Consider the following 12,156-nt stretch of genomic DNA (forward strand, 5'->3'; position numbering starts at 1 on the left):
GAGCAAATATACTCAATCAGGATCTGTCAATGCAGTTTTTTACCAATGGTCATTTTATATCATTCACACTAATTTCAGGTTCACACATGTACCTTAGCCCCATGAAATTCCAACATGTAAAATTCACAAATGGTAATATAATAACAGAAAAGAGACAATCTCCTTGTTTAGTTAACCATCACACCTCCAAGCCTTGTAGAAACTGTTGAAAACGTAGCACATACTGCATCTAAGTGTCAATTTTCTCCAAAACTAGAAGACCAAAATCCATGTCAAGACTAAGAAAAAGGTTGCAGAACCGTGACGGACATTGTTTTCTGAATGTTGCTGTATCGTTTCCTAGATCACATTAAACCACTAAAACTGTTGACAAAATACGACTAATAGACTCCAGCTCAACATTCTTGTGGGCAGCAGCAAGTTTAGATAGTTACTGAGTCAGAAGCTTTTGTGATATTTCAAGGAAGCCAAACAGTTTTTATGTCTGATCATTTTTTTGCACCTATCAGATGAAGATAGCTAGGGTTTCTCATACATTTTGTAATCATTTCATGAAGATGCAACCAACATCTCTTGACCATGGCATAAAAAATAAAATGTTGTTTTATCACATTCCTTGCCAGCGGTAATTCCATGACTCCAGAGAATGTCTAAGATAATTCATGTGAAGGTATGTACAGTCGTGCAAAACCATAATGTTGGCTTGCATTTCTTCCATGTCAGCATCTGGAGTTTTGTGTTAATTTGCAAATAAAAACAGAGAGAACCAAAAATAAATACTGGTCCTCCTGGTATCAGATATGCAAAAGGGAATGTTTCTAATGGTTCCAAATATTCCACTATAAAATAAAATACTGTTAAAAATGTAAAAACAGATCAACTACACAAAATTTTAACACAATGCTAAGTAAATACAAATGAAATTAAATAATGCACTTTGAAGCAAACAATATCCTGACTATACGTAGAAAACAAAGACAGGAAGAATAGCTTAATCAAATTGATAATGTATCAGTCAGCACTAGCAAAACATGTGAATACTCACATGCTAACACCTTTGCTAATGGCAGAGCTGTTAAAATACAATGAAGAACAGTCTATCTAACCAGCTCTTTACTGCTGTAAAAGGGTTTTTGCAAGTCAGCTAAGCAGAGAATATCTTCATTTGAATTTTCTGCACAGGATTTCAGATATACGGACAGAAAGCTTTGCAGGGTCCTGCCATAGCAGCAGCTTCACTGCTGAGTCTATAGCTTCTCTCCATTTCCTTTTCTCTTGAAGTGCTGTCCATTGCTTCACCTGCTTTCATGCACAGCTCTGGTTTTACCAACAGTTAACATTCAGAGATTCTTCCTTTAGTGTTTTTCTTTCCTTGGCTTACCCAGTTCTTGCTCTGTGTAGATAGCCAGCTGAAAAGGTTGCCAGCTTCTCTGTTGGAATCACATGATCTCTGAGCAAACGTGGTACATCAATACCTTTTCAGTAATAATTTTCACTATGCACAACTGCAGATGCAATAAGGAACATAACGCAACTGTACAAATACATGGGAGGGGCATTGAAATAAATGAAAATGACAGTGCAATGCATCTCTAGTGACCAATATTACCAAGAAAAATGCACTTATTTGAACACCTTCTGCTCATAAAAGAGAACTGTGATTGGTTAGGGTTGTCCAAACTTCGGTTTTCTCCAAATTTTCAAATTTTACCACATGCTGGTTGGGATAAATATTTTCTAAATAAGATGCAGAAAAGAATAGCCCCTGGGAAGTGTAAGAATTCTGACATCTTTTGTACCTGTGTGGCTATCAAACTGAATACGACTCTACAATTAACCTTCCATTTAGACCAGAATATACTTTCTGTTAAAAACAAACAAACAAAATTCTCACATTCAGAATAAAATTTTAGATACAATAACAGTTGATCAAAGTAACCACTGCTATGTGGAAGTAAAATCCACACATATTTTGAGATACCCAAACAGAGATTTCTGGAAGCAGCAATGTTATAAATGACAGTGCTCACGAAATTACACTGTTTCCCATTTAAAGTTTTTTGTCATGGTATATCTTTCAGGAGGACATTTTAAATTTGTCAAGCTTTGGCTTTGACAAAAATATTCAAATAATAAACCAAGCATTTTGTCACTGTCTGCAGCTTCAAAGCCCTTCCATCTCAGACAGGTGAGCTGCCCTGAAATACAATCTCTCTATGCCACTCTGATGGATTTTCATCAGATTTTATCTCCAAGAGCTTCTTTGTGGTTTCCAAGCAAGTTTCAATTTCATTTCTCATCTTGACAGACTATGGAAACAACATTTCTTGGTAGCTTTTTTTGGTGGTGGTGGTAATTTTTTTGGTTGGTTGGTTTTGTTTGTTTGGTATCAGGAGGAAAAAGCTCACAGTGCTTGTCCTGCCAATCAGCCGTTCTTCCATTTTTTTCTAAATAAATATACAGCACTTCTCAAATATTAACTTGTAATACAAGTGAACATACTCTCAATTTGAAAGCCTCCTCAAAATATTTATGCTACAGCTATTCATACCATCAGTGAAGCCATTTTGTAATAGGAGACTGAATTCACATCTTGTTTACTGAAAAGCACCAGTACTGCACACAGAGGAACAGAAAAGAGACAAGAACATATGAAATAAAAAGGCTTTAAAGGAAACGGAGTAAATCTACATCCAAAAGGGATTTAGGCACATCTACATCTTGACATACACAATGGTTGCTGACAGGTTACTTTCTATCCAGCTAAAAATAATCTCTTCCACTTTTAAACCTGGTCCTAGCCCACTAGCTAGTAGCTAGTGGCTGTAGTCAGATTCATTCATTAACCACTTTCTGTTGCATACAGGGTTTGTATCAAATAGCAATGATGCTTAATACTTTAGAAAAGCACTGCTTTTTAGCTGATGTTGTCTTTTCTAAGTGGTTTAAGGTACTTCTCTATAACCAGTATTGTCCCTGAAATTATAGGTTATATACTCTACTCAGAAAATATGTTTTTCCTATTATTAACCTTAATCTGAGAAAACAAAATGTTAAATAATTGTCATTTTCATTAAAAATTATTTTCCCAAATAAACGCACACACACTATAAGCACTAAAATGTTTCAGTTATTACTCATTGAGTGGGACTCTCCTAAGGTCTCAGTCTTCAAATCTTCAATTATTTGTATGATCAACTTTTGATATGCATACTTCTTAAGGATTTGGTGTATATTTACTAGACATTAAAACTTTGTTTTATTAGAAGTATGGATAAAATAACCTCTAAAATGAAAGAAGATAATCCTAGGGAACTGCATCAGCTGAGAAATTACAGGTCTTGCACAACGGAAGGTTAAGTATAATCTCTAATTTATAGATACAGAAGCTGAGCTAGAGGACAGGGAAATCTCTCCTCTCCAGTTCCAAAGCATGCGCAACATGTATCTTTCTCAATTACACAAACTCCTATAAATCTCCTATTTCACTGACAGATGCTACATCAAGTTAAGATACTACTATCTCAATTTAGAAAGAAACAAGGCAAGGCAAAGGTGTGCAGTACTAGCAGACATCTTGAAACACAACTCCAGGTGTGCTACTGAAGGTTGCTCAATGAATCAGTGACAGAACAGGTATAGAAAGACCATGTGCCACAACGCCCATTGGAAGCCAGCTAAGAGGGACTAGATAATTCTGTACTAGGTAGTTCTTATACAATCTGTTCTTTATAGTTCATGACTTTGAAAAGAAATTAAGAAACCAACCATCTGTACATGAAGCCAGCGTATATTCAGACACTTTAATTGTCATTTTTCTTTTGCTCCTTCCCAAAATGTGTTTTAACCTACAGCTCTTTCTTATGGACACCAACACATTCACACAAGTTTGTATTGAGAACCGTTCCTCTTACCAAGAGCTATTTAATTGGCACTTGCAGCACTGAAACTTCAGGCAAGGACTTTCACATGTGCTAAGTTAATATATGGCAAACATTGCTTTTAATATGACAGGAACTGCATATGCTGCATAAAATGAGCCATATAAGTGCAAATTTGCAAGAACAAGTAGCAGATGGTAAAAACAGATTGTCTTCTTCCTTCACATTTCTATAGCATCTAATATAGTAGGGCTTTTACTCCAAGCAAGGTATTTAGGAGTGAATGGAGTACAAAATAAGTAATTGATTAAATGAAGTCATGGTAAACATTAAATTTCATTAAGAACTTTACAGAACACTGTTTAAAATTAAAAATAAAAAAAAAATCCAAACCAAATATTAAGCTCAATATATTTTCCATTGTTTTCATTTTAATAAAAGCCGGTAAATGTCTTGAGCCAAAATGAAATAACAGGCCAAGTAAAACCTCTCTTACCTGCACATATAGATTGTACTGAAGAATATTTTAGAGCAGAACAAGTCAATATACACCTCATGTAAAATTAGTCCAACAGGCTTTGAAAACCTGCTACTGAAATCCCAAGAGTCTATAATAAAATAGGTGATTTATGGCCTCTGCTTTCAGACAGATGCTAAAAATTGATTTGTTCAGCACAAGTCTCATGGTGAAAAAAATCAATTATGGATTTCAGTGAATGAAGTAGTTTGGTAAAGATTCATGAGCTTTATACCAAAGATCTAAAAATCAAAGTTGTGTGAACGAGGATCCACTTCCTTGACTATTCTTCATACGCTGAATGATGCTATTTGACACTTATTTAGTGGTTTTAATATTCTGGAAAAGAGTAGTTACTTCCAAAGTTTGCACTTGGGGATGTCAATGTCATATAAATTAGCACAGCCCACTACATTGTCATTCAAAGATAGGCTGCGCCAAGTTTAAGGGCTGTATTTTAGATCCCAGTGCCTGCATACCACTTCAGGATGAAAAACACATGGGGGTTGACCAATGCCTTGGTCTGCCTTCCTTATACCACCACCAGGTTTGTTTGCTTTACTAATAGGCAAAATGTGGTTTCCCAATAGCAATGAGCACCGTAAGACAGGCAAAGCAAGTTTGAATCACCCTTGTTTGTAAGAACCATGCTGCTCTGGGGTCAAACTAACCCATGAGAGTTCCCTGGGGTTGTCACTAGTATGGAGACACTACTGTATTATAATCTAAATAATTAGTGTTTGTTATTCTCAACAGCTCACAGACCTAGTGCCACACAGAGTGAAAACCTGTTTCTGTCCTTCTTATTATATCTGATCAGTAACCTGGTTTAGTCTCCAGCACCATTCAGTTACAATTGCCAGGCAAACTGTCAAGGCAATAAAGTTGCAGAAATGAAATGCAACTTTTGCGCCAAGATAGTGAAGTCAAGGGCCATAGCTTGGACTTAATCACTATACAGTGTAATTTAAACCAGAAAGTAAAACAGATTTTTGACTGTCCAGTACATTTCTCTGTTTGTAAAACAAGCGCATTTGCCCTAAAGACGTTAAAGCATACAGCAGGTCTCCAGGTCTATATAAATCATTCATACAATAATGGATACACCACAGTCAGCCCATTATTTACACACAAATAATTTTGAGTTCTGTACAGATCTAAATCTTCTGGACCAAACAACCTCCTTGAATTTTGTCTGCAAAATGGAGACAAAGTTTACCTTACAACTGCAAAGGAATCTCACTGTAAAGACATTTCAGTCTATCTTTTCTCTAACATCTAAGTATTCATACATAACTTATTATTCAAGTAAATGTTTAGAGATTCATCCCAGGAAGAAATGAAGAAAAACACCTAGCAAATGACCTTCATGTCTGAGATTTGGGACAAGAAAGATGTGTAAAAGAAGAGGAAAATATATCTCTAAAGCACTAAAATGGCCTGCAAGTCTACTCTGTTGCAGATCTTTATCTCCCCACACTGTTTCATATAAAAGAACCAACTACTGAAGTTGCTCCTTAAAGCCATCCTTCTAATTCAGGCCTTCCTTCTACCTTTTTTAGTATTTGCAGACAAGCTTGACTTGCAATTTAAGCAAAATGTCATGTTCAATAGGTTCTGTCATTTGCAACATTTCTTGAAAATGTGCTTCAGTTGCAGTGGTGTTATTTGTTCAGCACTGTACCTTGCAACACAGAGAACTCCTCTGAACAGATTTCCTGCATGAGGATGTTCTTAGTCTACACTTTCTTTTGTTCCGTTTTGTTGTGGTTTTTTGTTTTGGCTTGTTTTTTTTTACTTTTACAAGTGGATACAAAATTTCCTGCCTAAACTCAGAGTGACTTTTCTACTCTCTGATAATCACAGATGGAGCAAATATGACCCATCATAACTTTTAAAATTAGTCACTACCTTTGAATTATATGTGTGTATATATATATATATATATATATATATATTATTTGTTCATCCAAACCAGAAATAATCCTTCAAAAATGGTGGTGTTGCTATTTCATGCATTCAATTATTTGGGGGAAAAAGCAACTCTGCAAGTGAGGTGGTGGAGTCACCATCCCTGGAGGTCTTTAAAAGACGTTTAGATGTAGAGCTTAGCGATATGGTTTAGTGGAGTACTTAGTGTTAGGTCGAAGGATGGACTCGATGATCTTGAGGTCTCTTCCAACCCAGAAATCTGTGATACTGTGATACTGAGTCAGAACATAGTCTTGCAGTTTCTGTGTTACAAAAATGCTGTATGACTATGTCATTATACTTTACCCTAGAAACATGCTTGCAAAACAATCACAGTGTTGTCATTGCTTTTCACAGAGCCTCACAGGTTATTAAAAAAAAAAAATACTATTCATGAGTGAAGCTGTTTGGGGGCATATGAAATGCCTATAAAATGCGATATAAAAAAAAAAAATGTTTTATCTAACTGGTACCACCTTTATGACCTTGGGCCATTTACAGTGTCTCTGTTTCCACATTATATTGTCCCTGAAATAACTCCAGTGTCATGGAAACATAAAAAAAATGAATAACTGCTGTAATATCAGTAGACTTGCTGCTGTTATTCCAGGTATGTGCTTAACTCATCTGGAATAGATAGTGTTAGAATTTGATAAATATATATACATGAAATTCAGCATTGTTTTTCCCAGAATTGGAGTCATAGTATTCTATTCTATGATGGCCAATAGGCTTTTTTTGGTTTTATGAAATCTCATGTCATTAAACTACAGTCCTCTTCAACAAGCACAGGAGAGTTGTCAGCTTCCTGACTGAGAAGCCAACAGCACAACCATATAATTGTGTCCCTCTGCTGGAGGGGTTTTCACATCCGTAATTATCATGTCTCTAATCATCTGCTTTGTATCTCCAATTATAGCCTACCTTAGTGGATTCAGCTCCACCACCCCACTGCAGCTCATTTACCCCAGCATGTGTAAACCAGAGCAAGCATGCAATCTTTCCATTTGCAGCCCAGTTACAACACAAGATGTGTTCTCAGTAGAGATAAGTTCATGAAGTTTAGTACAAAATTAATAAACAACCCCACTGATAATGACTAAACAAGGAATTTTGCAAGGAACTGTCCCAGTTACCTGCAAAGGTAGGATTATTTTTGTTTTGTATAAACCCAAGGGGCAGATCATAGAATCATAGAATCATAGAATCATAGAATATCCTGAGTTGGAAGGGACCCTTAAGGATCATCAAGTCCAACTCTTGATACTGCACAGGTCTACCCAAAAGTTCAGACCATGTGACTAAGTGCACAGTCCAATCTCTTCTTAAATTCAGACAGGCTCGGTGCAGTGACCACTTCCCTGGGGAGCCTGTTCCAGTGTGCAACCACCCTCTCTGTGAAGAACCCCCTCCTGATGTCGAGCCTAAATTTCCCCTGCCTCAGCTTAACCCCGTTCCCGCGGGTCCTGTCACTGGTGTTAATGGAGAAAAGGTCTCCTGCCTCTCGACACCCCCTTACGAGGAAGTTGTAGACTGTGATGAGGTCTCCCCTCAGCCTCCTCTTCTCCAGGCTGAACAGGCCCAGTGACCTCAGCCGTTCCTCGTACGTCTTCCCCTCCAGGCCTTTCACCATCTTCGTAGCCCTCCTCTGTACACTCTCCAACAGTTTCATGTCCTTTTTATACTGTGGTGCCCAGAACTGCACACAGTACTCGAGGTGAGGCCGCACCAGCGCAGAGTAGAGCAGGACAATCACCTCCCTTGACCTACTAGCGATGCCGTGCTTGATGCACCCCAGGACACGGTTGGCCCTCCTGGCCGCCAGGGCACACTGCTGGCTCATATTCAACTTGCTGTCTACCACGACCCCCAGATCCCTCTCTTCTAGGCTGCTCTCTAGCGTCTCATCGCCCAGTCTGTACGTGCAGCCAGGGTTTCCCCGTCCCAGGTGCAGGACCCGGCACTTGCTCTTATTGAACTTCATGCGGTTGGTGATCGCCCAGCTCTCCAACCTATCCAGATCCCTCTGCAAGGCCTTTCCACCCTCATTCGAGTCCACAACTCCTCCAAGTTTGGTGTCATCAGCAAACTTGCTCAAAATACCTTCTATTCCTACATCCAGATCGTTTATAAAAATATTGAAAAGTACCGGCCCTAAAATGGAGCCTTGAGGGACCCCACTGGTGACCGCCCGCCAGCCTGACGCAGCCCCATTTACCATAACCCTTTGGGCCCTGCCCGTTAGCCAATTGCTCACCCATCGTATGATGTTTTTATTTAGCTGTATGGTGGACATTTTGTCCAGTAGGATCCTATGGGAAACCGTGTCAAAAGCCTTGCTGAAGTCCAAAAAAATCACATCAGCTGGTTTCCCTTGGTCCATCATACGGGTGATCTTATCATAAAAGGAAATCAGGTTAGTTAGGCAGGACCTGCCCTTCACAAACCCATGCTGGCTGGGACCAATGACTGCTTTGTCCCCCAGGTGAGCCTCAATAAGTTCGAGAACCATCTTCTCCATGATTTTACCAGGCGCTGACGTGAGACTGACAGGCCTGTAATTGCTAGGGTCTTCTTTCTGACCCTTCTTGTAAATCGGCACAACATTTGCCAGCTTCCAGTCTACCGGGACCTCTCCAAATTCCCAGGATCGTTGAAAAATAATTGAGAGAGGTTCCGCGATGACGTCCGCCAGCTCTTTCAGCACCCGGGGATGAATCCCATCCGGACCCATGGACTTGTAGGGATCCAGGTGGAGTAGCAAATCCCGCACACGTTCAGGGTCGGTTGGGAGTTTGTCATCCCCACCGTCCCGGTCCTCTAGCTCAGGGCACCCTGGGTCCCGAAGCCCATCATCGGCATTGAAGACAGAGGCAAAGAAGGCGTTAAGCGTCTCTGCTTTGCCTATGTCATTGTCTGTGAGGAGACCTTCCCTATCAAGGAGCGGCCCTATGTATTCTTTAGTTCTCCTTTTTCCATTCACATATCTGAAAAAGCCCTTTTTATTTTCTCTCACAGACGCAGCCAGCTTCAATTCTAGGTGCGCTTTGGCCACACGAATTTTCTGCCTACAAACACGAACAGCATCCCTGTATTCTTTCCATGACACCTGGCCCTCCTTCCAGTAGCGAAACACTCTCTGTTTCCGCCTAATCTCCATTAGAATGTTCCTGGTCAGCCACACCGGCCTCCTGCCCCGCCTGCCTGACTTGCGATATTTAGGATTTGCTTGATCTTGTGCTAGGAGGCATCGTTTAAAGAATGACCAGCACTGGTGGACATCGAGGCCTTCAAGAGCAGTTTCCCAGGGGACCTTGCTGACCAGTTCCCTGAGCAGCCTGAAGTCCGCTTTCCCCATATCTAGGGATGAGGTTTTGGTGGCACTTTTCCTTCTGTCACCGTAAATTTTGAACTCAACCACTTCATGGTCGCTTTGACCAAGGCGGCCACCAATCACCACTTCTCCCACCAGACCCTCTCTGTTTTCTAGCAACAGGTCTAGGAGGGCATCTTTCCTAGTTGGCTCCGTTAGCACCTGCACCAAGAAGTTATCATCTAGGTGCTTCATGAACCTCCTGGACTTGCTCGTGTCAGCCGTGTGGCACTCCCAGTTAACGTCTGGCAAGTTGAAGTCCCCCATAAGGACAAGGGGAGTTAATCTCGAGGCCTCTCTTAGTTCTGTAAAGAATAATTTATCGGCGCTATCGTCCTGGCCAGGCGGTCTGTAATAGACTCCCACAACGACATCCCCTTTATTCGTTCGTCCCTTGATCCTTACCCAGAGGCTCTCAACTTTGCCATCGCCGACCTGATGTTCCACACAGTCCAGCCCCTGCTTCACATACATCGCCACCCCACCACCTCGCCTACCCTGCCTGTCCCTCCTGAAGAGCCTGTAACCATCTATCGCAACACCCCAGTCACAGGACTCATCCCACCAGGTTTCGCTTATGCCGATGATATCGTAGTTGCAGGACTGGGCCAGGACTTCTAGCTCATCCATTTTATTCCTCATACTGCGTGCATTCGTGTAGAAGCACTTCAGGTGCATCTCCTTACACTCAGCACCTTGTGGATCTGCCCGAAGGACCTCACTGGCACCCAGCCCCTCTGATTCTAGCGTACCTTCCCTTAGGTCTTCACCGGCGTGCCTGGTTTTAGCCCCTTCCCCCTTCGACTCTAGTTTAAAGCCCTATCTATCAATATATCTATATATCAATATATCTATAGATATAGTAAACATAAAGGTATCCGATACTGTACATGCGGGCCAAAGTTTGTAAAACTGTTCTCAATATATTTCACATTATTATCACTGTGATTTTTCAGATAATAGCCCATAGAGTCAAACAGCTAATATAAAAGAAGATGACTACCTTTACTGTTAAATTTAAGCTTGTCTATTTATCAAAGTAGCATTTCCTTCTTCCAATTAAAATGAGTAAAATAGATCAGTAGCTTACATTAAAAAAAAAAAAACTTTTTTAGGTTTATTTTACATTTTCTATTTTAATCTTATCTTAGACGTGGGAAATTTTCCTTATGTAGTTTCCTACTATATCTTCTAAAGTTTGGAACTTAGATGTTTAGGCTACTTTAGCCACCAAAATTCAAAGTTGCCAATCAGAAATTATTATTGTTAGAAAACTTTGTAATTATTGTGAAAACTTGAGTAAGTAGGTTACTGAAATGTAATATTTCTGAGATATGAGACTAACCAATGAAGCATTTGAAAACCTAATTTTTTATAAATGGAGCTTCATATAAGTTAAAATAACTCCATATAAATCTTGGCAAAGAATGGGCCACTGCTACCTGCAGCACAGGAGAAAATGTGTTGGAACTTGTCCAGTATTGCACAACAATCTGCCTCCATCTGCAGTTTCCAGAAAACGATTGTGAGATTCTGCGATGTGCAGACAAGGTGACTTTCATACCTGTCATAAAAAACTCCACAAAGTTTTAACTGGTGAGCAAAGAGAAAGTTTTATTCAAGAACAGGTTTGTTCAAGCTAGTCAGCTAACAATTTTACCTTTTGTGCAGGCTCACTACTTTATCAAAGCCAAGGGAAAAAATATGTAAAATTAAATGCCTGTTTGAAGTTCAAATTATTTAAATTTCAACATAAAAAAGAAAACTTCTAAAATGAGAACTCCCTGCATTTAACAGAGAATAAAGAATTGGTTCATAGCTCCTGGAAACCTGCGGCCTGAATGACCAATCTCACAGACAGTTAATTAGACACTGCAAAGATAAATATAGACACAGAATTTTACTATTCAATGAAAGCATTCCAGTTAGAAGAGTTTAATGTATTTAACAACCAGTCCAGCAAGTTCACACTGGGACTCTTTTGTATCTAAAGTAGACACTACATGACCAGCATCACAACCATCTTGCAGGGGGCAGATATGGACCTACAAAGGTTCCCCACAGAGAGTCCCAGTTATGTATAGTTGGGTAGAGGCCACCCTACTAAAGCATCTTCCTCAATTACTGCAGACATTATGATGGCTGTGCCCCAGGATGGAGAAGTACTGTGAAGGCGTACCTTCATTTTTTATACCACATCTCTTGGTGGAAAGTGCAGATCCCTGAAGGCTGTGCTGACAAGGTTTGCACAGTTACCAGGGGCACATAACTGCATGGAGATTCAGAGTTTCTACATGGAACCCAATATCTGTGAAATTTAGAGGCAAGTCCATTGAAGGGCAACAGAAATTCAGTCTTCCCCCTGACAAACCAGCAAGGAGAAAGCTCTGCTAGGAAAAGGCCATGGGCTTTTC

The sequence above is a fragment of the Anser brachyrhynchus genome (genome assembly GCF_964034855.1).
Source record: "Anser brachyrhynchus genome assembly, chromosome: 11".
In the NCBI taxonomy this organism is placed as follows: Eukaryota; Metazoa; Chordata; class Aves; order Anseriformes; family Anatidae; genus Anser; species Anser brachyrhynchus.